Source organism: Callospermophilus lateralis, chromosome 14 (assembly GCF_048772815.1).
Source record: "Callospermophilus lateralis isolate mCalLat2 chromosome 14, mCalLat2.hap1, whole genome shotgun sequence".
NCBI classification, from domain to species: Eukaryota; Metazoa; Chordata; class Mammalia; order Rodentia; family Sciuridae; genus Callospermophilus; species Callospermophilus lateralis.
The window spans coordinates 69389539-69417357 of record NC_135318.1 but is presented as its reverse complement, the minus strand read 5'-3'; the positions used below and the strand labels follow the sequence as shown (position 1 = coordinate 69417357).

The 27819-nt window shown below is 33.2% G+C and overlaps 1 pseudogene; it reads right to left on the bottom strand.

Moving 5' to 3' along the window:
- Positions 1 to 18857: 18857 nt before the first annotated feature.
- The window catches only part of LOC143380020 (eukaryotic initiation factor 4A-II-like), a 69797-nt pseudogene continuing 60835 nt past the window's right edge, over positions 18858 to 27819 (bottom strand).

Sequence of the window (27819 nt, the reverse complement as noted above, 5' to 3'; positions counted from 1 at the left end):
AGGAATCTGGGAGTGAGAACAGATGAATTATGCAAATTGTATTTTATTTTTGTGAGCTCTTCTGCATTTATTGATTTCAAAATTAGAAAAAGTAAACTATCACTACAACAAAAAAAAAAAAACAGTAATAGAAAGGTTTAGTTTAGATTGGTTATAATAAGAAATGAGACTAATGAAAAAGGAGATGAAAAGTTAGAAGTGAGAGTAAATGAGACTGATAGACAATTAGAAAGTGGTGCTGTCAGTCACATTAAGAGTTTAGGAATGATTCTTAAATAAACCTAGCATGGAGATCATATTAATTTTCTATTGCTGCCATAAGAATTTTCTACAAACATAGGGGCTTAACACAACGCAAATTAATTATCTCATATTTCTGTAGGTCAGAAGCCTGGCATGATGTGACTTATTGGTTTGGATGGGCTAACTAGTTAGTTTCCCTATATTTAGTTTCCAACTAAGGCTTGGGGTCTTTGATGAAGCATCCTGCTGGCAGAATTCATTTCCCCTTGTGGTTTCCTCATGGGTCTTTCCATTTTTGAGACATCAACGATACATGATTCCTTTTTAAGTCTGGAAAGTTCGGACTTCATCCTGTGCTTTCCTCTTTTGGTTCAAGGACTCATGATTACCTTGGTCCCATTTTAATAATATACAAAATTCTCCATATTTCCAGGTCAATACATCTATGACCTTAATTGCATCAGCAAAGTCTCTTTTGCTATATTCATGGTGTAACCAAGGGCAAGGGAAATAAAACTCATGAGAAAATAAATTATTCCAATTCTGGAATTAAACTTCAGACATTTTATTATCCAAAAAATAATGCAGTGGACACCTGTAATATTATTTGGCTCTCTGGTATTGCAACTCAATCCTAGATTTGAGAAAGTTCATTTCTAAATTAATACTAGTTGGTGGAAAAGCCATCCTTTTACTATAGAATCAAAACTTTTTATTTCTTTCTGTGTAGAAAAAAAAAGTACAGAATGTACCAGCTAAATGTACCTGACATTGGAAATTGTTAATATAAAGAAGCACAAACCACTGGGCATGACCCTTAACACAGGTTTTATGTTTTATTCTGTGAACTACCCAATACCTTTTTAGTAGATTCCTTTTCTGATGAATTCAAACAAGAAGTGGTAGGCAGTTTCCATAAGCTCCAGGATCATCAGCATTTTACTCACAGGACTTGAGGAAAGGGAAAATAAACCAAATATTCTGAGCTGTATTCCTCTTGCTATACAGCCCTTTGTATCCAGCAAAATATACATGTATTTATGTTATCCATGAATCTGTAATAGGACAATGTTTTAATTTGCAGTTAGGCTAACATTTCAAATTCTTCATGCTTCTTAGCTTATCTAACAAATATATTTAAATTACTCTGATTTTAAGAATTTCTAATATTAATATCATTATACTTATAGGATGTTCAAAATAATTGAGAAAACACAGAATTTGGTAACAGCTTTACTGACTAGCAAATTCATCTTACATCAAAGGGGTGAGACTTTGGAGATTGTGGGATGCAGTATCTCTGGGTAGCAACAATGAGATATTACATTGGTCATTTAGATAGAACAGGATAAATAACAGGAAAGAATGTCTCAGAAATATGACAAGAAATGGTTGTATCCAATGGGGCCTATCACTTAGTAAGAAAAGAGGAGTAAAAATCCCTCTATTCTCAAATAAGAACAACAATGTCATTCTCATTCTAGTCAGAATGACAATTATCAGAAAGAGAAATAAATCAATTCTGACAAGGATGCATAGAAAGGAGAACTCTGGTACAATGATAGGAGGAATGTCAACTAATACAGCCATTATGGAGTACAGTATAAAGTCTTCTCAAAACCAAGACATAGAACTGCCATATCATCCAGTTAACCCCCAACTCAGTATTTATGCAAAGGAGCTGAAATCGGCATGTTAAAACAACATCTGCATTTGCATGTTTATTATAAGACGCTTCATAATAGCCAAGATGAGGAAAGAATATAGTTTTCCCTCAATGAATGAATGAATAAAAAATACATGGTGTAAATATATATTCTTTATTCAGATGTATGTGTGTGTCTATGTGGTGGACTATTATATAGCCATAAAATTATAAATTATGGCATTTGCAAAGACATGGATATAACTAGAGAGCATTATGTTACAATAACTAAGCCATGCACATATTTGCACTTAGATATGAAAGCTAAACTGTTGAAATCAAAGGAGAAAAAAATAGAATCATAGTTACTAACAATGGTACAAGGAAGAATAACAAACAGCTAATAGGCATAGAGAAGCAGCTGGAAAGTAGGAATTACTCATAATGTTTTACAGCACAGTATGATAACTTCATTTTATAGCAATTAATATTTCAAAATAAATAATAGAGAGGCTTTCGACTCTTTCCTACAAAAAGAAATGATCAATTCCTAATGCTATAGATATACCAATTACCCTGATCTGATCATTATACACTGGATGCATGTATTGAAATGTCATTCTGTACCCCTTGTATATGAACAATTATGTGTGAGTTAAAAATTAAAATGTGTTAATTTAAAAAAATGAATAAATTCCTTCATTTTGCATCTCAAGGTGCTGAATGAAAACCAAAGATTTTCTATAACCACCAACACACATATAGATGGACAGCAGCATTTTCAAAGCAGATGACAGTACTAATTAAAAAAAAAAAAACAGAAGCAAATTTTGGCAAAGCATTGAAATAATTCTATTAAAACTGAGTGATAAATACAAGTGTATGTTGTTTATTATTTTCATATGATTTTTTACTGTTCTTAAAATATAAAGAAAACGGTGACTTCTAATTTTTTTAAATGAGGCCACTCCATCCTAATTTAGAGGTGAATTATAAAATAATCTATGGAAAGTAACCAACTTAATGGAACATTTAATTCATAAAGATATTGATACATGAGTAATAAATATATCCATATTTAATAAACAATGTAATAATATAAATGAAATTAAATACTAAAAATGCTTACCTAATTCATTGTTCATACACACTGATTCATCCTAACAGAACATATAAAATTTTGTAACTAAGTTGTATACATAGGTGATTTTTTTTGTCTTATATTATTGCAATAAATGAGTGCTATAATATCAAAAGAATATATTGGCAGTTTTTCCATTGATTAAAATTCCCAAAACATATTTTCTCACTCTTTTCTTACCTTTATAATCAAATCCTTAAAATGTTTTATGAAAAACAACATTCCCAGGATCAAAGATATAGATTTCATGGGGATTTAGATTTTTATAAATTTTAGTGTCATCAAGTCATATTCTAAAGTTATACCATTTTGTATTATTAGAAGCAAATATTAAGCATAATTTAAATAGGGTGGAAAGTTGTAATGCCTTGTGGTTCTTTGTAGTCATTTTGGTCTTCATGACATCATTGCTGCCTGTTAATGTTTTTTGTACATACATTAGATTACAGAGTTTTTTTAATAATTTGCACAAATTTCCTCTGTGATCAATATTGTCAATTTTGTTGTCGTTTTTGACAGATATAAACTTTCTACTTTTTACCTTTTTTGATTAGATTTTTTCTATTAGATTTCTATTCATATTTAAAAGTATTTCCTTTTGAAAATGCAATATTCATTTATATTTTTAAAATTATTTTCTGATTTATTTTATAATTTTAAACTATCCACAACTCATTACAGTTTATGAGTTAAATGTGACTCTGATGCTACCCATATTTTATTTTGTTTCTGAAATTCATGTTTAATTAATCTGAGTAAATGATTTTATTTTTATTTTATTTTTCTGATTTTATTCTTATAAATGATAAATACAATCATATAGAAAAAATATAATCTTTTAAAATATTCTGTGTTATGTCTTCTTTTTTCTCTATTTATTCTCTTTTCTTCATATGGAGATATAAGAACTAAAATGAATCCAAAATATTCAGGTGGAGTCTTTTCACTGTATTTAAAGTTTTTTGGGGGAAAAAAGTAAACATATTATTTATCTTCTAGTATTAAGACTGCAGAGACAATATATATGTGTCCTCATCTCATGAAAAGTATCCATAAGCAACCAGAAGGAAAACCAGGAAAGCGTTATTGAAAACTCTTTATATACTTTTTATCATGAATTCCAACAAGAAATTACAATCTAAAATAGATCTCAAAGACAACAGAAAGAGATGACAGAGTACACATAGTAGGAAAGAGAAACCAAACAGGCATAAATACTATAACAGGAATAGCTAAAGGAAGGATATATCATCCTGAGCACACTGTATGGAATTCGAACATACGTTATTATGGCTTATTTACAAATAGAAGCAAATTAACAAAAAATGTACAAATGATTGAAGACAAGGTAACTCTCTCATGTCATTCTATGCCACAACAGTAGTAATGAATTTGCTTCATTTTACAAAATCTTTTTGGAATCAGTCTTAAGTCAACCTATTCATCCAAACTACTCTATATAGCCCATGCTGTTATTTTATGACTTTTATTTAATTATTATTAAGTTTAATTATTATTAAAGGAAAACATGCATGTGATCTATAGTTCAAAGATAGCATAGCACAAAGCCTCAGAGACAAGACCAGCTTCAAGCCATGAAGGCATCTCAGAAAAAAATTATGTTTTACTTATAAAAATTATTTATGTGCTATGTATTTATACATATTAATCTTGTTTCCTTTAGGCTTTATATTGTATGTGGTGAGAATAAATACCAAGCTCTACTATCCCTATCCATCTCAGTTATAATTGCTGTCTACCTATATTTTATGTACCTGGGTCAGATAAACAAAAGGGTCCAAATGGTGCTCAGAAACAAGACAACTAAATAAATTGCAGAAAACCATAATTTTAAAGATATAATTAAAATATATGCAGCAACAAAAGAAGCTTGCATAGAATTAAATGTTATACAACTGGGCTATGGTTGTGGCTCAGCGGTAGAGCACTTGCCTAGCATGTTTGAGGCCCTAGCACCTTCGATCCGCAGCACTATATAAAAATAAAGAAAAGAAAGGTATTGTGTCCAACTACAACTGAAGAAAATGAAAAAAGAAATATTGTACAACAATTTAAAATGATATTCATCTGCAGCAAAATGGATGGAATAGAGGCTGTTATGTTAAGTGAAATAAGCCAAACCAAAAAAGACAAAAATTTCTTGCTACAAAAATTGGATGCTACAAAATGTTTATCTGGGTGTTGAATAATAATGACTAGAGGCTAGGAAGTGTGGGAGAAGAGAGAAAGTGTTTGGATAGTAGATATTAAAACAGAGCTGAAGAGAAGTGATAAGTTCTACTGCTCAATAGCACAGTAGGGTGACTATAGTTCACAATAACTTCTTACTATTTTGTAAATAACTAGGCTCAAAGCCTCCAAACACAAAGTAATGGAAATAAGATGAAAGCATCAATTACTCTGACTTGATTTATCATACTCATAAATATGTGCGATTAAAAAAATACAAAACTTAAAAAAAAGGAAATAAATGTACTGTCATGTGTAACTAATTAAAACAAAAAAGAAAGAAAATAAATGAAAATGGGAAAAAAGAATTGAGATCAACAATTGAAAATATTCATAATATAAAAGGAAAATTGATATATCATAACCAATCTTATATTGAGAACTTACTGTACACACAATTTTTTCAAAGATTAGAAGTATACTGTTAGGCATTTTCTCCAAAACATTATCTTGTTTTGGTATGACTGTATCACCATTATATAAACCAAGACAGTTACATAATTATATGTAATAAACTCAGTAAATATTTGTTTAGTGAATAAATGTAATGATTCAAGGAATATTAGAAAAAATTGATCAATGCTAGGTGGGTCTTTAATAACAGAAAGGCTGACTCATTAATTTATATGAAATATATCACTGATTTTTAAAGAAAAAAATAGAAATGGTTATGTTTGATTATTTAATAACTCCAAGAAATAGAGTTCCTATGATCTATTTCTGAGGAAAACATTAGGGAATTGGTTGTAGTTAATCAAGTGATCAATAACTAAACTGAGTATTTGTAAATGTATCAAATTCTCTATATACAGGATTACAAATTAAAATTACACATTCAGATGGCTACACAGTGTCTCATACTATCAGATGCACAAGCAAGAGTTGGGATCATCAAAGTTTGTGGAAACAAAATTAAAAGAATACAGAAAAACAATGTAAATACATTTGGGATAAAGGAATGAAAATGTAAAGATTCTATATCTTATAGAATGATTTTTCGCATCTTCTGTGAGAATAATTCAAATGTTACTCATAATAATTATAAAAAAAGAAGTCTAAAATATTAAAGGACATAAAGACAAACAGAAAAATAATAAAATAATAAAGGAATATATTTATAATTTTAAAATAAAAAATAAGGAAAACAGCATATTATACACTGTAGTGCTGTGTATCACATTTGATAAGTATTATTTATGCATTTCAGCTCTTATTGTTTTAAGAATACATAATAAAAAGATCCCTTGAATTCAAACATAATATTTGATATATTTACACATACACAAACTAATATATATGTACACATGCATATAAAATATCAGTGCCACAGAACATATCATTCAGATTAATTGTATCATTTTCTTGGGTCTGCTTTATTTACAGAAATGTAAGTGAAGAGTCTTAGTGGTAGTACATATGTTTTTTGTTTTAATGTTTCTGCATTTAGGATTCAATGTTGCTCAGATATGAACAGCATAAACATTAATTTTTGCCTTTGCTTTTATAATTATTTTCAATTTAATTGTTTTAAATCTATTAAATAGAATACATATATCATTTTTACAATATGCATCATGTTTGCATAATTTATATGTAGATATTTATGTTTTTTTTTTCTAATCTGCTCATATTTAAAAACATCTTGTTTATACCACTTCTTTTGTATTTTATTTTTTCAGTCTTAGACATTATACACTGCAATTTACTATGCAAGTTGAACATTCAGCTTTCCAATACTATCCCTTTCAGTCATACACAAAATTTATCTCCTAATATTTCTTTTTAGCAAATGTTTGTTTTCAAAATATTTAGTGTTCATAAAATTATTATAAAGTAAATGCTGTTAGTATAAGAATAATCCAGTTACATTTTAATTTTAGTTTGATTTTTTATCCTTTTCTGAGATTAAATAGTTGTCTCATTTTTATTTAATTAGTTTTACATGACTTTATTACTCAAATTTCCAACAAACATTTACAGCTCTCTCAGTTTTTTTGTTTGTTTGTTTTTACTTTGTAGTTTCTTGCCATTTCAATTCTTATTTTAATATTTATTGCACTTTCAGGATAGAATAATATGTGCACTCTACTTAATAAAATAAAATGGTAACTGATAAAAATGCAAACTTCCATTTATTTATTTTTAACAGAGAGAGAGAGATTTTTTATATTTATTTTTTTAGTTTTCGGCGGACACATCTTTGTTTGTATGTGGTGCTAAGGATCGAACCTGGGCCACAGGCATGCCAGGCAAGGGAGCTACAGCTTGAGCCACATCCCCAGCCCAAACTTCCATTTATTTTTGCATTGCTAATTATACATTATCTGATATCAGATTGGTGTCCCTGCTTTCTTTTGATCCATATTATTTTGTCTTGGTTTTAACCATGGAGCTATTGCAAAAAGTAATATTAGATTCTTCTTCATCCAATAGGGATCATCCCTTCTTAATAAAAGTTAATAAAAGCCATTTATACTTGTTGTAATATTTCATACCTATCAAGTTGTCTCTATCAAGATTTATTTCTTAATGCCAACATTTCATAGCTTTTTATTCCCTTTATTTTGTATGTAGACTATCTTTTTCACTCTTTTAATTTTTATTATAAAATAATTACATACAAACTACATAAATATATTACATATTATGTAATTTACAAACATGCTCATATGCAATATACATATATATTTTATTTTTATATTAAATGTTTAATGTACTTGCATTCCTTAAAATTCAGAGTCTGGCAAAATATTTTAGAATGACATCTAAAGGGGGTTCTTCAAGATATCAGAATTAAACAGGTTGCTTTCCTGGCTGGTCCATGGTGTGAAACCAAGAGAAAATTAAACATGAAGAGAGGTTTAACAGGGAACAACTGGTCATGAAAATCCACCCAGCTCTCCCCTCCCCCTCTAATCAGCCTGCTTACAGGATTGGCTGGGAGAGATGTGCCTGCCCAGCTTCTCAAAAAGGTGGGTGACTGAAAAAATCCGGGGGGGGTCGGGGCTTTACTGGAATTTAATACTGGACACTCAAAGCAGATTAGGAACTCAGGAGGTTGGATATAATGAAACAAAGAAGAATCTCAAGCACCACACCTGTGACTGTGGCAGGAGGCACCAGCCAGATTGATCCCTCACACAGAGGAGGGATAAGAGAATTAAAGAAACCCACATTTTTAGGAGGACTGAGGCATGTCTGAGTACTGAGAATTTAGAGATCAGAGACCCTGCCTGATTAAACTGAAAGGTGTGCTGCACAATATGCTTGGACAGAAAAGAATTCACCATCTCTCCAGGTTGCATGCAGAGGACAGAGGAAGGAACCATTTTGCAGCTGTGCCAAGGAAGTCAACAGCTGAGGGAGCTGAGTCCTGGCAAACGTGAGTTTGGTCCCAAATACAGGTCTGGAAAACACACACTGCACAACATAGATGTGCCTAAGTGACCGGGAGAAAATTGAACATGAAGAGAGGTTTAACAGGGAACAACTGGTCATGAAAATCCACCCAGCTCCCCGCTCCCTCTCTAATCAGTCTGCTTACAGGATTGGCTGGGAGAGATATGCCTGGCCAAGAAGTTGAAATGGCTGGCATAGGAGAGACTGAGTTTGGGGACTAAATCCAAGACCAGGAAACTTGGGGTCCACAGGTGCTGTGGACTAAGAATTGGCTCCTCCCACACATAAGAGGTAGCCAGGGGAGATTCTAAAATGCTGTTTTCCATCATGGACCTGAAAATGTTGGGACTTGGAGGTGCACTGATTTAAAATCTCCAGACCAATTACCATCTAGTGAAGGGCCTAGAAGCTACCTAAGCCTAAACCCTACCTCCAGGAGTACTGCCTATGAGATGACCTCTCTCATCCTAGCAACCCCACTCTCCCTGGAATAAGCCTCATCCTCTAGAAGGCCCCTCCTGACTGTTGAGAAGGGAAACCGAAAACCTTTTGAACTCCAAGGGAAATCCTTCTTTAACTTTTCATTGAGATTTTTTGTTGTTCTTTTCACTAGTTAATTGTTACCTTGATGGTTCATGGTCATTTATGCATATTAATATTTGTTTGCTTGTTTATGTTTTCCTTTCTTATTTCTAGCATTTTTTTCAACCAGTTATTTTTCATGAATAGGAAAAATAGGAATTTTGATTACTACATTTCAGTTTTGTGTTGTACACTTTAATATTTTTACTTTTAATTTTAAAAATTTTTACATACTCTTGGAAACTCTAGTCAGAGCAATTAGAAGAAAGAAATTAAAGAAATATATCTAGGAAAAGAAGAACTCAAATTATCCCTTTTTGCCTATGAAATGATTCTATATTTAGAAGACTCAACAAACTCCAATAGAAAACTTCTAAGACTCATAAATGAATTCAGAAAAGTAGCAGGATATAAAATTAAAACCCATAAATCCTATATATCAATGATGAATCAACTGAAAGACAAATTAGTAAAATTATCCCATTCACAATAATCTCAAAGAAAATAAGATATTTGAGAATCAATCTAACAGAAGATGTGAAAAACCTCTACAATGAAACTGTAGAACACTAAAGAAAGACATTGAAAATGACCTTAGAAAATTGAGAGAGAGAGATATGTTCTTGGATAGGCAGAATTAATATTGTCAAAATGGCCATAAAACCAAAAGAACTATATAGATTTCATGCAATTCCTATTAAGGTTCAAATGACCTTGTTTTAGATATAGAAAAAGCAGTCATACAATTATTTGGAAAAAAAAAAATAAGAGGCTCAGAGTAGCCAAAGCAATCCTCAACAAGAAAAATGAAGAAGGAGGCATCACAATATCAGACCTTAAAGTATACTACAAAGCCATAGTAACAAAATCAGCATATTATTGCTCCAAACAGACATGAAAATCATGATACAGAATAGAAGACACAGAGATAAATTCACAAAAAATACAGTTATCTCATACTAGACAAAGGCACCATAAACGTTCATTGGATATAAGATAACCTTTTTAACAAATGTCGCTGGGAGAACTGGAAATCCAAATGTAACAAAATGAAATTAGACCCCTATTTCTCATCCTGCACAAAACACAACTCAAAGAGGATCGAGGACCTAGGTATTAGACCAGAAGCCTTGTGCCTACTAGAAGAAAAATTAGGCCTAATTCTATATCATATTGGCTTAGGTACTGAATTCCTCAACAAGATTCCTAAAGCTCAAGAAGTAAAATCAAAAATGAAAAATGGGATGGTATCAAACTAAAAAGATTCTTCACAGAAAAGGAAACAATCAAGTACATGAAGAAAGAGCCTACAGAATGGGAGAAAATTTTTACCACCTATAATTCAGAACATTAATCTCCATGATATATCAAGAACTCAAAAAACTTAGCACCTATAAAACAAACAACCCAATAAATAAATGGGCAAAAAATTGAATAGACACTTCAAAGAATAAGCAATATCATTGGTGAAAAAATATATGGAAAAATGTTAATAATCACTATTAATTAAACACATTCAAATTAAGACTACACTGTGACTTCATAGCATTCCAATCAGAATGGCAACAATCAAGAATACAAGTAACAATAAATTTTGTCAAGGATGTGGGGGAAAAGGTCTATACATTGCTGATGAGACTACAAATTGGTGCAACCACTATGGAAAGCATTATTGAGATTCCTCAGAAAACTTGGAGCGGAACCACAATTTGATACAATTACCCCACTCCTCAGTATAGACCCAATGTACTTAAAATTAGCATACTATATGGTCGCAGCCTCATTAATGTTTTTTTAAAAAATAAATTTAATAAATTTAATTTTAAAACTTAGGAACATTTATTATATAAATAATTCAATGGACATATTCTATCACTGTTATAGAGGTCCAGAAGTGACTAGATTATAGAGTATATGAATGGCTAGTTTCTTTTTCTTTTATTGATTGATTGATTTTGGTAATGGGGTTTGAACCTAGAGGCACTTCACCACTGAGGATATTTGCAGCTCATTTTTATTTCATACAGGGTATCATTAAGTTGCTTAGGGACTTACTAAGTTGCTGAGGCTGGCCTTGAACTTGCAATTCTCCTGCCTCAGCCTCCTTAGTTACTGTGATTATAGGGGTGTGCCAACATGTCCCATGAAGATTGTTTTTAAGAAATTGTGAAACTCTTTTCCAAAGTGGAAATATTATTTGACAGCCATCCTACAGTGAGAAAAATGGCAGTTATTCTGCTTACTTGTTAAAACTTCATACTGTTAAGCTTTTGAACTTAAGACATGTTATATGTATGTAGTGGCATCTCATAGTCATTTAAATTTAAATATAAAACAAAAACAAATAATGAATATTTTTCCAAGGGCTTTTCTACTACTGGCATATGCTCTAGAGTAAAATGACTATCAAATATGCATCCCAATTTTAAATTGCTATCTTATTATTGAAATTTATGAACTATTTATTTTTTTGGAAGCAAGTCCTTACAGATTTGTGATTTGCAAATATTTTCTTCCAATGTATGACTTATTTTTTTTTTTGTTCTACTAACATTGTCTCTGAAGAGACATTTTTGATGTTGATGAAGTCATCGAATTACTTTTCTTCTGTGGATCACCTTATAGTTAGCTCTTTTCCTAACTTGAAATCAGAAAGCATTTTATCTTATGCTTTCTTTCATAAGTTTAATAGTGTTTTATGTTTAAGTGTGTGATCCGCTATCAATTTTTTGCATGGAAGTACAAAATATAGATCAAGTTTATGTTTCTACCCATGAGTATCCGATTGGTTTAGCACCATTTGTTGAAAAGAAATCCTTGTTCAATTCAATTCCTGTGTACCTTAGTTAAAAAACCATCAGCCACAGTTATGTGGGTCTCTTCCAGACTCTATTCTGCATTATTGATAACTGTTTTTTATGCTAATATCACACTGTCTTATCTCTGAAGTTTTGAAATAGAACTTGAAATAAAGTTTCTTTTTCTTTTACATTATACATTTTCAATATGTTCTCTACTTAACCAAGCTATAATTAACACATTTTTTTCATATTTTCCTAGAAAAGTATATACTTCACTGTGATGTTCACACATTTCTACCTAAAACCTAATATAAATTTTCTTTGCCAAGTTTGACTGTAGTCAAATTCTCCTTCATAATTCTAAATATATCCATATTCTTTCTTTAATTTTCCTTCAATAACAAGAAAAAAATTATTATTGTTGTTTCTGTAATACCTATTGACCTTCAATATATTCATCAGTTTGGCAGGTTTTGTTTCTTTTTTAATCACTGATTATTATTATATCCTCATTCATATTTTATGAACCTTTTTTCCTAGCTTTTTTATAATTTCTAGAATGAAGAGTATAGCTAATATATTGCATATATTTATTTTATTATGAAAAAGTGTAATGTTTAAGTTATTACTCTGGGTAGAATTTTAGCATTATTTCTAACATTCAATATATGATTGAAATAGGACCATAGCTTATTCTTTGACTATGAAGAAACCTTTTGGCCAGTGTCCATTCTGTATTTCTACATTATATCATTATATCTTCCTGTCATATAGCAGAAGTGGCTAAGCCAGGCTCTTTGTTGCTGCTTCTGTAGGTCACAGTAGTTATATGTTAGTAGCTCGTGTTAGTAGCTTTGAAATGCAGGCAACTATCACCATTATGGGTTTTTCTTTGTTTTGGAATAGCTTGTCTTTGAACCTCTGGGTCTAACAATCCCTTGAGAATGGATTCTCTCATATTTTTTTTTAATGTTTTTCGAACCACTTAGTTTCTAGTTCTTTTCCCTTCCACTAAGGAAGTGCATCTCATGTTTAAGTAAAGCATTCTTAATCTATTTCCTTTTTGTGAAACACAGTCGTCTTTTATCTGAGAGGTTTTCAAAAGAATCCTAAAAGTTTATTTATATTTTCTAAACTGTAATAATTTGCTTTATAGATGTCACTCTCTTATATATTACAACATCAATATAAATATTTTCCTTATATTTTTAGCATTTGTTCACCTTGGTAGTTTCTATCAGGAGTTAAATATGAAAGTTAATTTGCAGCTCTCCCTTATTTTAAACTGTTATAATCATTGTATAAAAAGCAGAAGGTAAGGCTAGCTTTCCAATTATTGTAATTCTTTAATATACCTGTCCATTAATTGTTTTGTGTTATTATTTCTGCAAGACTATAAGAACAATTATTTGGGAAAATTTTGATTAGGTAAAATATGGAAAACATTACAAAATTAGGTCTCTCCTCAAAAAGTCTGATACATTGCCTTATTACACTTTATGTCTTCTATCTTGTTGCAGTTACATTTTGTAACTTACATAGCATATGTTGATACACTCATGTGTGGAAACTATATCTATACCTTTAATATATTTCATTGTCATTTTATGTATTATTTAAATACCAGGGATTGAACCCAGGGGCATTTAACTGCCACTGAACCACATCCCCAGCACTTTATTTTATTCTTTATTTTTCTTTTTCATTTTGACACAGGGTCTCACCAAGTTACATAGTGTCTCACTAAGTTGCTGAGTCAGTAAGGGAGCTCCCATTCCTCCTGCCTCAGTCTCCAAGCCACTGGGATTACAGACATTCGCCACCTTACTGGGCTTTTTTGTCATTTTAAATGCCATTTCCTTGTTTTATTATTATTAAATATCAGTCACCAGTTTCTCATAGATGAATAATTCTTTGTGTACAACTTTTTAGAGAATTTAGAATTTAAGAGAAAAATAAAACAATTTAAAAAGATAAAGCAAGTTTTTAAAATTTATTCTATTATTTTCTTAGCATGGTATTATTGAATTTTAAAAAGTTTTCAGTGTTCAATTATTACATTTACTCTCATAATTGCTTGAAATATAAAATATTATCATTGTTCAAAAATACTTTGTCAATTTAATGTATATATCTCAAGATATACACAGCAAATATTAATTCCTCATAATAGAAATTTCATAATTAAAACAAACTGTTACATTCTTTATACTTGAGAGTCAAAATAAAAATGTTCCTGTAAGAAATTATCTAAGATCTTATTCTCATTCAGCACTTACAAAAACAATATATTTGGAACACAAGAAAATATAAGAGTTCTGACTATGGCATTAAACCAGGGATCAAATAGGACATATGTGAATACAGGAAAAAAAACAAAACCTTAGAACAAAGACTAATTCTAATTACCATGATTATAAATCTGCCACAAACAAAATCTTTATACTAAAATAAACATGTTTTGGGGAGTTGCTGGAGATGTAGCTGGTAATGTACTTGTCTAGCTTGTACAAGGCCCTGTATTCTATCCCTAGCACTGTGAAAAATTAAAGAAGAAGAAAAACAAAAAGGTACATACAATTGTTACTGTTTGCAAATCAGTTAGTAGTGTATATATATATATATATATATATATATATATATATATGTCAATCAGATCTATCAGTCAACTAAGTATACATTGAAATCACATCCTCTCTATATGAAGCAATGTAACAGCAATAATAGTGACAAGAAAGATGATTTTTAAAAGTACCACAAGAATTGATGAAACAGTGGTCAATGGCACAGCCTGAACTTGGCAAAGGAATCAGTCTCTGGACAAGGCTGTCTCAGCAAAGATGAAACTCAACATGAGCTCAAAGATGACATTTTTGATTGGCAGAAGTAGTTAAGGAAGGTTATTCATATTAATCAAAATGACATGAGCTATAATTGTGGAATATTAAAAAGACAATGCACTTAGTTTCATAAGGGGAAAAGTGAAACCTGAAGTTTTTTTGTTGTTGTTGTTTGTTTTTAAGGTGGCGTAAATTTTAGAATGCACTTGTCCCTATAACTGGTCTTTTACTTTTCCTGAGGCACAGGTACAACTTGTGAATCTGATAAAGTTATTAGTTCTTCCAATGAATGATGGGGAGGATTCATTCTGGTTGGGCAGAATCAATTCTTCACTGACCTCCTGCCCTTTACCTCCCTCCTGTTTCCTCTGCTTTCTCTCTTCCTCCCTTCAGTTCCCCTCTCTCTCTCTCTCTCTCTCTCTCTCTCTCTATATATATATATATATATATATATATATATATATATATAATGATTAATATATAGTTACATGTATCCTCCTTTATAATTAATTTATATAATTATATGTATTATATATATTAGTTAACTTTATTTTTTAAGTCATGGAAAGTCAGTTTTGTATTTTACAAGCATAGCCATGATTCCTTGTTTCACAAAGTTTATTTATTCGTATGTCATTAAAATTTTACAAGCCACATCATAGGCTTTTCACAAAGCCTCTAAAATGTTGCATGGATACATCTATTCCATAAACTTACAGAGTAAGATTAAGAAATATTCTTTAGTTATTTAGAAACCACTTCATTATTAAGGGCAGAAACACAATTTCAAAATGATTAAATCAATGATTAATTTTAAGTACCATAGAGGATGGAGAGCTAGAATTTAGATTCACAAGTTATAACATTATTTGAGTAATTCAAGTTGAGCTACCTATTTACATATATATCATTTGGAATTTCTTATTGTCTACCAAATATTGAAATATTTAATGCACCTTAATTTCTTTACTCCAAATATATAGAGATGGTAATTGTGACTTAAAGCTATTAAATACCTCATTCAAATTTATAGTTTTCACTTGGCAGAGAAAAGATTTGAACCAAGTTGACTTGGTACATATCCAGGGGCTAGGATTGTATCTCAGAAGTAGAGCATTTGCCTAGCATGCAGGAAGTGCTAGATTCAATTTCCTGTATCACAAGAAATAAAGTGCATGTTCTTAAGTATTAGGCCATATAGAAACCAGAAAAAGACTTGTGAACCTAATCACAGGTACACAGAGCCAATACAGCCTAAAGCAAACCTACTTTACAGGGACACCACTGATATAACAAACAAAACAAGATCATTCATGTTATCAGCTTTAGAGGGAAAAGGAATAATACCAGTTACAGGTTTAGTGAGGCTGAAAACACATGTGGTTGTTTTCAAAAACCAGAGTCGGTTCTAATTCCATTCCTTTAGCATAGAAAAACATTTTCCATTTGCAAATCAGAAAAAAAAATATATTGGTTAAATTTGATATTAATTAACAGAAGAGAAAATAATAGAGCAAAGTTTGGGTCAATGGCCATTACTATATCCAAGTAATGTCAAATGTGTGCCCCAATTACTTTCACTTTGGCTACTTACAATAATTCCATCAGGAATATATGTAATGAGTTTGTGATTCAATCAGGTTCCTATACATCTTCATCTACCAGTTCCTAAAAAGCATTTTATATGTGAAAATTGTTTCCATTTTATAATTGAGAAAACCGAGGGTTTACCAATTTCATTTAACAGTGAATGAAAGGAAGCAGAATTCAAACATAGCAATTCAGCACTGAAGTTCAGATTTAACACGTCAGCGGCTGACTTAAATTTCTGATGCATTGCATATTCCAGAAAGCCTTAGGCTTGTGACCTATTCTCTTCTCTATCTCATGCGACTTACATTTGCTCTTTTGTCAAATGGCATCAATTCAATAAATTAACGAAAACAGATGGAGAGGAACATCAAGCCAGCAGTACACAATCCACTAAAGTAATTAAGCAATTACTTGCAGGAACACATTCCTCCCTCAAATATAATAATGTGTAGCATTATCAACATTTTTCTTACAGAGGATTAAGAGCATTAAGAAAATTAAGCATCATTAAACGGCTTGCCATGAAATTACATAGTAAATTATTAAAGTTAAACCCATTTTTGATTCATCAACATGTTTTGTTCTTTTATTTAGTAAGGATCAATTTAGTGAAGGGGAACATAGAGAGAGGAGAGAGGGAAGATGGAGAACCAAAGAGACTGGCACTGGCTTGTCATGCCAAAGGAGATTAGTAGCAAGTTCCCAATCGGGTGCTATAAAATCCTTACTTACAAGCCTCTTCTCAATAAATTACCTAGCCACATAAACTGGCAAGGAAAAGGAAGTATAGAGAGATTCATCTGTGAAGCCTGTGCTGGTGCATAAATTCCTTCTTAGTATTCTTTGAAGCTAGTCAGCAGCTCCTAGCAGATGAAGTCAGTCTATGCACCCATCCCCCTTCAACACATACAACCTTGCTGTGACAGGTTTGCATTTTTAGTATAAGAACTGAGGATAAAGGAAGGTGTGCCATTGACAGATAAAGCCTCACAGCAGGGCACTGAAATTTGCCACTTGCATTTATTAAACCTAAAGGTCATTAATCCCTGAGCATCAGATCCAGTCCAGATGTAAAACTGACCCTCACTTTTGCTTTTTATTTTTTATTTTTTTAGTGAATATACAATTTATTTAACATTCAAACTTCATTAAGACATGTGCGATATGGCAATTTTACTATGGGTTTCACCCTACCTAGGATATGATTGCTTGCTGGGGCTTAGCAACAGGGTCCAGTTTACACTTAGCACTAATTAAATACTTTATTGAATAAATACAATACCAAACAAAATGCATTCAAATGCTTTCTAAAAAAAAATCAATTTTAAAGGCCTTTCTATTCAGGCTAATGACAAACACAATAAAGACAGATATGCTGGTTTAACATAATTGGCTGATTTTATACAGCACTTATATCTTTTAGAACAAGTATATTATTAAATGATAGAGAACATCTAATACAAGCATTTCTATAGAACTAGGAAATAAATTTCTAAGATTTTACAAACCCCATCTTTTATACCCACCCGAACAGTATAACTCTAAAGAGGATAAAGTCAATAACTTTCCTCACAAGAGCTCACGACTATTGTCGCTTTGCTATCAAAATCTGTATTTCTGATCCGTTATGAGCATTGGGACAAGATTCAAATATTCCCAAAGAAGCACAATGCACATTGTGATCGCTTATTCAGCAACAGAGAGCACTGCATTCAAATATGTCTCATCCCAGGAATTAAATAAGGTCAGCCACATTCATGGGCATTTCCTCCACTGTAGTATTGTAGAATGTCTCAATGTCATGAAGAATCCTCTTGTCTTCTTCAGTAACAAAGTTTATAGCCACACCTTTCCTCCCAATTGACCCCCTCTGCCAATTTCGCTCTTTATCCAAGCAGTATGCTGTTTCGATTATGGTTCCACATCCTAAATTACATCTACGCCATTTCTGAGCACCATCTCATCATCTGTAGGGGATGCAAATCAAGTCAAGATGGCACCTGGCACTTTGCCAGAAGGAGTGGTTTGTGAAGCCATTAAGATGATGAGGATTCCTTAATGACTGACTGCTGTAGCTAGATAATGTTAATTAAGTTAAGCTGTGTGTAATTAGTTGGGTATATGTACCTTTGCTGTCCCGTAATAAAGCGGCTCCCGCTGTTTCAACCTTCACAAGTTGCTTGTCACCCCCTGGTTATTTTGCCCAGCCAGACTGCCGCAGTCATCAACTGTTGCTATTGACTCCTGTGAATATAGTTTTCATGACTGGTAGGTAGATCATAATTTATAACCAAAGACACTAGTTGCACATTAATCCCAGGAGCCAACAAGTCAGTAGTAATCAGCACTTTTCTTGACCCAGATCAGAATTCCCTCATGATAACATCTCTTTCTTTCTGGTCCATGTCACCATGCAGAGCAGAAACTGTGAAGTCCCTGGCGTGCGTTTTTTCAGTGAGCCAGTCCACTTTGCACCTTGTATTGAGAAAAATCACAGCCTACGTAATGGTCAGTGTCTCATACAAGTCACAAAGTGTGTCCAACTTCCACTCCTCTCTTTCAACATTAATGTAAAACTGTTTGATTCCTTCAAGGGTCAATTCTTCCTTCTTCACTAGAATTCGAATTGGATCTCTCATAAATTTTTTTGGTCACTTCCAACACATGAGTTGGCATTGTGGCAGAAAGCAATGCAACCTGAATACTTGTATTTAATTTTTGAAAAATCTCATAGATTTGATCCTTAAACCCTCGGCTCAACATTTCATCTGCTTCATCCAAAACAAACATTTTTATCCATTTTGGAGAAAGGTTATCTTCTGTTTAACATATCAAACACTCTCCCTGGTGTACCAACAACAATATGTGGTACTTCAGCCTGCAGTTTTCGCATTTCATTTCGAACATTTGTTCCACCAATGCAGGCATGACAGGTTGCTCCCATATAGTCTCCAAGTGCCAGAATCACCTTTTGGATCTGTTGAGCCAGTTCTCTGGTGGGGGCCAATACTAGTGCTTGGGTCTCCTTGAACTCAATCTCCAACTGTTGCAGGATGGAAATAGCAAATGTGGCTGTCTTGCCGGTACCTGACTGAGCTTGAGCAATCACATCATACCCTGTAATACAGGGAATAGTAGTTCTCTGTTGAATAGCTGAAGGCTTCTCAAAACCACAAGCATAGATGCCCTGAAAAAGAGACTCCTTTACATTCATATCATCAAAGTTATCAACAATCTCATTCCAGTTGCTCTGGATGACACCATTGGGGTCCGTTCCCTCTGGGCCTCCATGTTCTCTGCTGTTATAATCTTCGGAGCCACCAGACACAATCCGAAGAACTTCTCAGTGTCCAACTGAAAAGCTGCTTTTTTTTTTTTTTTTTTTTTACATTAGGATGACTGATCAAAGCACATCAAAAAACAGTTAATAAACATACATGTTTGTAAAATAAGACTGAAATTTTTGCAGGCTAGCACAATGACCTCTAATGTATTTTCAATATTTTATTAGCATCAATTTGATCACATGGACTGTACATTTGTTTCAAGTTGAGGGAGGGATAAGACAGTCAATTAAAAAGTCTTTGGCCCTGGAACCTCATAGGCTATTAGAAAAGTCTGGTGGTCCTATTGGGAGAACATACTATTGTAAGATATTCCCTGCACCATTAGACAATATTTTGTGAATATCAGTAATATAGGAAAGAAGTTGTAAGTCACACAACTATTAAACATGACAGGATTTCTGTGCAGAAGCCACATACCTTAATACAGATGTGAGTGAAATCTACCTATCCATACTCCCCTCATGGTTTCTACCAGGGAGGATACTAAGAACAAACTTCTGGAAAGCATTCAGAATAAAGGAAGGAGAAGAAAAGAACATCAAGTTTAAGAGTTTGGGCATGTTAAATAAAAATCTGTGCTATGAGGAGAGGTAAACAGAATGACTCTAAGAAATCTCTTAAACTATGTGTTTTAATAAATATATCAATCACTTGACTGTTTCATGGTGGAGGAAGAGGCTTTTTTTTTGTGTGTGTGGTCTGAGGATTGAACCCAAGGCCTTGTGCATGTGAGGCAAGCACTCTACCAATTGAACGATATCCCCACCCCACTGCAGGGGGCTTTTTATCAACTACAGTTTTTCCAAAGTATAAGTAATGACAGTACTTCAACCAATGTTTCTAAATATTACACATGGATTGACAGCATTCAAATCATTTCAGAACTCCATAGAATAAAGTGTGTGTGTGTGTGTGTGTGTGTGTGTGTATGTCCTTTCAAGGGATTCAGAAATCAATTTTACTTTTTTGACAGTTGCCAAGTAAATACAGTTAGTCCCAAACAGAAGATGAGGCAGTTTGGAAAACATTGTCTATGAACTTTTGAAATTAAAACCATAGCACTATTTACAGAGAGAGAAGAGTACAGATATGATAGGATCTCAGATGAAGCATAGTACTACTTGGAAGAACACAAATAACCATATATATATATATATATATGAATCTTGTAGCTTTTAATTCTAGTTCTTGGTACAAAATCAATCAGTGCCACTCTACATGATTGAAACACCATATTGAGTAGCCACAGGAAATGTTTCCATATCATAGTACTGATATTTACAATCTTTGACAACATATAGAACCTTTTTCATGCACACACACAAAATGGTTTCTTGTGAGAAGATTGCATACCATATTTAATCTTACTTAAATATGCAGGGGTCTTGATTGTGGTGGGTGAGGTGACTGGGGTTTGACAACTTCTGATCAATCCAAAGCTAGACACTAACTTTTGCATCAAAAAAAAAATCAAACACAATTTCCAATTTCTGAAAATCAAGTATCAAACTGCCTTTTTAAATTGTGTACTTAATTAAGTAAAAGTTATCAAGGTTGTGATTGCCTTAATGATGTTTATGTGTATAAAAGTGTGCAAGTGTGCGCTGAATTGGGTCAGGAAAAACCCAACCCGGTACTTCTTGTTCAGTTTCAGGTCTGATCACCAGGAATTTCATTTTCAACCCATTGGTCATTTGGACATGCTGCATTTTTATATAGTTGAAGAGCAGGAAGGAAACATAAATCAACATGTGATCTTAAGCATTAAGTAAAATTCATGAAAATTTAAAAGCAAATAAATCTGGAAATGCTGTGAAATCCATTATTTTTGTTTCAATCATAATAAAATAGTTTCTCGGATATACATCATGGGAAAATCATCTTGCACTCATCTAGAAATACCCCCACCTATTCCCTATATTCACTACGACTTTAAGATTGCTTAGTGAAATAACAGACTTCCTCATGGTCTCCAAGTAAGACATAAAGGGTCCAAGGCATCTGGCAGAACCTGGAAGACAGCATAGCAGCTGTGAATCTTAACAGGAAAGACGAGGGTTGAATCCAGAAGAAAGCAATTGTTTTAGGATGCAGAAAAGGTTAAATGAAAAATGCTGACTGATAATTATCATTGTCCAAAATCCGAAGACTTAAGTCTAAGTCCAATTTCTTTGCAATCTTACTATAGCCTGCATTTTCACAAGAAAAAAAAATAAAATATATTCGTAGCTTTGCCTAGGGTGCTACAATAGCATAAGTTAAAAATACATTGTGGATGCTTTATCTGATTGTTGATGCAATGTGTATTCCAAAGTTCAAGGTGGGGGCAAAAAAAATGAAATCATAATAAAACACAAGACTATTGACTCAGTGGCTCGAAACAAATATGAGTTTATTTCTTACATTACATGCCTGCTGTGGGTTGGCAAGTCCACTCTGCCATTATCACTACACAAAAATAAAAGCAGACAGAGGAGACATCATTCCCAATAAGGCCAATGTCCACATCAGAAGAGGAGAGGGTTTTGAAGGGTATTGTACCTATAAGAACAAACTGTAGACCAGAAGTGTCTTATACCATAGCTGGTCACAGTATACCGGCCAAAATGAGTGGGTGGTGCCAACTGAGATAGAAAAGAACAACCCCACTTTATATCCAAGATTTAAGAGTGAGAACTACTTGACAATTAGTAACGATGTCTGTTATTCACAGATGTTCAGTAATTTATGCGGGATTTGGACTCAAGGAAAAGGACTCGGTAGTAAACAAGTTGGGGCTATTTGAGAGAATAGTGCAGCTGCTCAGGGCTCTGAGAGAAAGAGATAAAACCACATGAAATTACTATGAAGATTAGACAACCGAACTCATGATAGGAGCTGTCTATCTCCCACCCGAGGGTAAGCAGCCTTTCCGAGAGGGGCAGACAAAATCTGGAATTTGAAGCTGCCCTCTTTGAAGATGTCTCGTTAGAAATTATTTTCTGAATGTGGAATCTGAAGAACCTTAGGGAGCCCTCTGGGATCTGACAGGATTTTTATTTCAAGTGTCCCTGTTTATTCATCGTTTTGTATCTGAAATACTCTGCAAACATTTTAGAAGAGTCCCATATGTATAATCTGAATTCTTGGCCTCTCTCTTTCATGGGTATTGTGCTATTATAAGATAGCGGGCTCCTTCCACTCTGGTTTTCAAGAGAATTATGAATTTGTTTCTATTTGGGAAATGATAAGGGAATAACAACACTGTGGTTAAAAAGAGCAAGGCAGTGACACACCCAAATAAATTATGCTTTTTGATGATGCTGGGAACACGATGCAAAGAAAGTAGAACTGAGAGTTACAGAAACTGTGGAGGGCACCCTGCCTTCCCAACTTTGTAACAGCACCTAACACTTAGTGCTTACAAAGAAGCAGGGCCTGATGGAAGGGATTTACTCATGTTTTCTAGAGTAATATCCCCTGTATCCTGCCAGGTCGGTTATAATAATCTCTCCAGAAAGGAGAGTTTGAGCAGCTTATCTGAGGATATTCCCACTGGCAAACCTGGAGTACACATTCAGGTAGGCTGAGTCGAAAGCCCATTTAAATGGATGCTCCACTCTAGCTGGGAAGGAACAGATTTACAGAATCATGCTTAAGTCTGTGATTTGATGACAAGATCTGCGTAGATCAAGACTTGGATTGTATAAAAGGCAGATGAAGGAATTTAATTTAGCAGTCTGGGAAGAGTCAGGGGACAATAAGTTAACAGATCAATGTTTTTAGTATCTGTATTCTGTTTCTCCGCTTCATCTCCAGAAGTTGTACAGTGTTTCGGGCTTCTGCAACTTGATTTAATGTCGATGGACAAGGGAGAAACAAAGGGCATTCCTTCAAACTTAGTCTTGTACTTGGATGTAGAAAAAACAATTTATTCTTCTTCTAATCATATTTTCACTTTTTAAGAAATTTTACTTAGTGTGATATTATTATTTACTCATCAACTTCTTAAATAAAAATTAATTTGGGGCTTGGGATGTGGCTCAAGTGGTAGCGTGCTCGCCTGGCATGCGGGCAGCTCGGGTTCAATCTTCAGCACCACATTCAAACAAAGATGTTGTGTCCGCCGAGAACTGAAAAATAAATATTAAAAAATTCTCTCTCTCTCTCTCTCTCTCTCTCTCTCTCTCAAAAAAAATCGTTTAAAAAAATAAAGATTAATTTTTAAAAACAAAATAACAAAAGCATAATTGGGCCTGGTGGCACATGCCTATAATGCCAGGGATTCAGGAGGCTGCATCAGGAGAATCACAAGTTTGAGGCCAACCTGAGTGATTTTAGTGAGACCCTGTATCAAAATTAAAACTATAGAAAGGGCTGGAGATCTAGTGCTTTGGTAAAGTGGCTATGTACTCAATCCCTAGTACCAAATAAATAAGTAAACAGAATAATAAAAATATTATGGAAACTGAGCAAGAAATAATCAATAGGACTGTAAGTAAACAGTAAGTAGTCCCAGAAAATAAAAAGAAGGGTCAGATAATCTGTGGAAACAAATCTAGAACCTCAGGACTGGGTGGCTATGAGAAGAGGCCAGAGTTAACACAGAATTATTCAAAGGTTGCAGTTAGCCTTGGACACACTTAATGGACATTTTGAGAGACAGAGAGATTGAAAGATCCCCAAATAAACCTGAAGAAAAGAAAAACTATAGGAAGAGTTTTAATTAGGAAAATAGAATAAAATAGTTAATAAATATAATTACACATGTGCAAACTAATAATCCAGTGTTGAAAACTTTTTCCCAAAGGCATGCAATTTAGATTAGTTACATTTACAGGATATCTACCAAGTGGAACATCAAGTGACATCAAATAAACAAAGGTTTAATATCAGAATTAGAGTGAACTTTGAAAGACATAGTCAGAATTTTCATGTAGGACTTAGAAAAGGAAGAGAAGAGCCATGCGAGGAAGGAGAATAGTGCACGTGAACAGAACCTGGGAAAGGAGCACACCTTGAGCTTTGGCCCCTTGATCTTCCAACATTGATTTTGTTTACAGTAAAACAAACAAACAAATATGATGGCTATTTGGCAATTTTTTCAGAATAAAAACCAAATTCAAAATTTTCAGGCCGAGTAATATCACTCTATTAGATGGGCCTATTTATTAGGCCAACATCATGTACAACAGGTATCTCTGAGTAAGTGAGTATATAAAAATGGGTAAATTGGTTTTTTGAAGATTCTCTTCCCTTGATCATAGAGTACAAAATATATGTCTGTCGATATACTACATGGAAAATCCTTACACATTCAAATATACTCATCATCTTGACCTGACAGATATTTTCCATCTTTGCTTTCCATTACATTGGTAATAACATGGTTACCCATTAAACAGTAGTTGGCTCTGAGGGGATGGATGGGTTGACTGAAACTGAACATTAGGAAAATTTCTATGTGAATTTTTATTATAGACCTATGGGTAACTTGAATGTGCATGTTTAGATTCATCAAAGTGTAACTTAAAATCTTTCTACTCTATTATATATACATTATTTATACAATAGTGTGTAAACATATAAATTATAGTGCAACAAAATAAAGTGAAATAAAAAGGAAATGAGAGAAAAGAAATTGCAAAAAGTGAATGTAGAAAGCTACTAGAAACAGATTATTTGTAGAAGAAAGCAAAACCAGTTTATTGTTGTAAGAGGAAATAGTATCAAATATTCTTATTTTACTTTTATAGGAACAAATATTTAGAAAACATTGGATCTCAGATGATCCAATAGAAACAGAGAAATGGTGCTGCTATAGCAACATTATTAAATACAAAAACAAAGGTTTGGATCTAGAATACTGTTGATGAGACTGATTTTAAGTGGGAGCTGCAAAGTTCATCTCAATGAATTGAAATGCAAGAAAAGAAGGCAGTGACTAGTAAGTGTGTGTATCTGCTGGAGGGACAGCAGACTTCCTCTTCTAATTGCTGTAAACTTTTCACAAAATTAGAAAGAGTGGTTTCCATCTAGAATCTTCCATCTGAGGTATTATCCATTTGAGACAAGAGGAAAAGGTAGGAGGCAAAGCAATAGAATAGAGAGAAGTCAGCAAAGAAGGGGAATACAGATTCAGGTGTCCTGAGGATACATTTGGTATCTATGATTAGAAATTTTACTTCCTGGTACTTCCCTCTCACTTCAACACTACTCTTGTCATAAATATTGATTATAACTCTTATAACTTTTCATGTTCTCTTCTCCAATGACCTTGTCCATGTGAGATGTCAGCCACCATTTTCAGTTATTCTCTAAAACTTTTCAGTACCAATAACTACGATCATCTCAGCTTTAATTGTGCTGTACTCTTGTCTTTATTTCTTACACACCCAATGCTTTCACAGAACTGTGATATTATGATAGTATTCTTTTGATTCTTCCACCTCTGCAACACTCCTTCACTGTTCCTCAGACATCATTTTTCTTCCAATGTTCTATATTAATTCCCTTTCTTTCTTTCCACTTCTCTCAAACTTAATTAATGTGGACTTTGATTATTTTATTTTTTTGTCACCACACATCTGGATATGTTGGGTAAACACACCTGTACTTAGAACTGCTAAATACCAACACTTTCCCTAATGTATTTATTCTTCCATTTTTATGTTACAGAATTTCCCAACCATTGTGATACCATGCACTGTTGCTCCACAGATGGTATACAGATATGAGGAGGATTTAAAACATTTGCTACACCACATACAGCAAAATTAGGTGATATATGTAGTAATTTAGAACTCTGTCTTACCTTTTATTTCTCCCAGTCACCTCAAGCTCTGAGAACTCTTACAAGTGTATTCCAATATTTTGTCTAAAAGTCATTATCTATGTATACCACAATGTAAAAATATTTGGAACTATTATTGAAGATGATGATTTTATATGCAAATATTGAATGTTTCTTTCCCATCCTCATTCTATGCTGATCAGTGGTATAATAAGGATCATGTCACTAGAAAATAAATACAACAAGCTAGACATGTTGGCCCATGCATATAATCCCAGTGGCTCGGGAGGCCGTGGCAGGAGGATTGTGAATTCAAAGCCAGCCTCAGCAACTCAGCGAGGCCCTAGGCAATTTAGCAAGACCCTGTCTCAAAACTTAAAAATTTTAAAAAGGGGCATAGGACATGGCTCAGTGCTTAAGCATCCTAGGTTCAATTCCTGGTATCAATAACAATAATAACGCTAATAACAATAATTAATGAAAATAAATAAACAGAACAGAAAATACTCATCATCATTCCTATGAGATAAGCCAACCTACTTAGAACATTACCTTGCACTCTACCTTCCTTCCTTGCACAAAGAATGAAGCTTTTATCTAATCTACCCACCTCATTTTTACTGTAGTTCATCATCCTTCCCCTAATCAAAGATTTTACTTCTGTGGTTTTCCTCTTTCTCCTTCATCTTCAATAATTCACTGTGTAATTATTTACTTTATCAGTTTGTAACATAGCATTGTGCCTCCCTTCTCAAGAATAAAACATCCTGAAACCCATACTCTTCTCCAACTCCTACTCCAATCTCCATTTCCCATTAGCAAACACTTCAAAGACCTGTCTATGGTTATTTTACCTAAATCTCTTCTTTCTGTACTCTTGTGAATAAATTTCACTCAAGTTTACACAAACTACTTCAGAGAAACATTGCTTGTGAAAATCATTAAAGACACATATATTTCCTACCATCAAGATTCCCTATCTCTATAATAGGTGGAAAAAAGAAAAACAACCCCACAGATGGCAATACCCTCATCGCCAGAATTTGTAAAGATGCTATGCTATATGGACAAAAAAAATAAGACTGATAATCAAATATCTTAAACTAGGGAGATTGTACCAGATCACCTGTGTGGGCCCAACAATAGTGGAAGCAAAGGGTAGAAGAAGGGTCAGTGTCAGAGCTATGCAGCAAAAGAATGATTCAA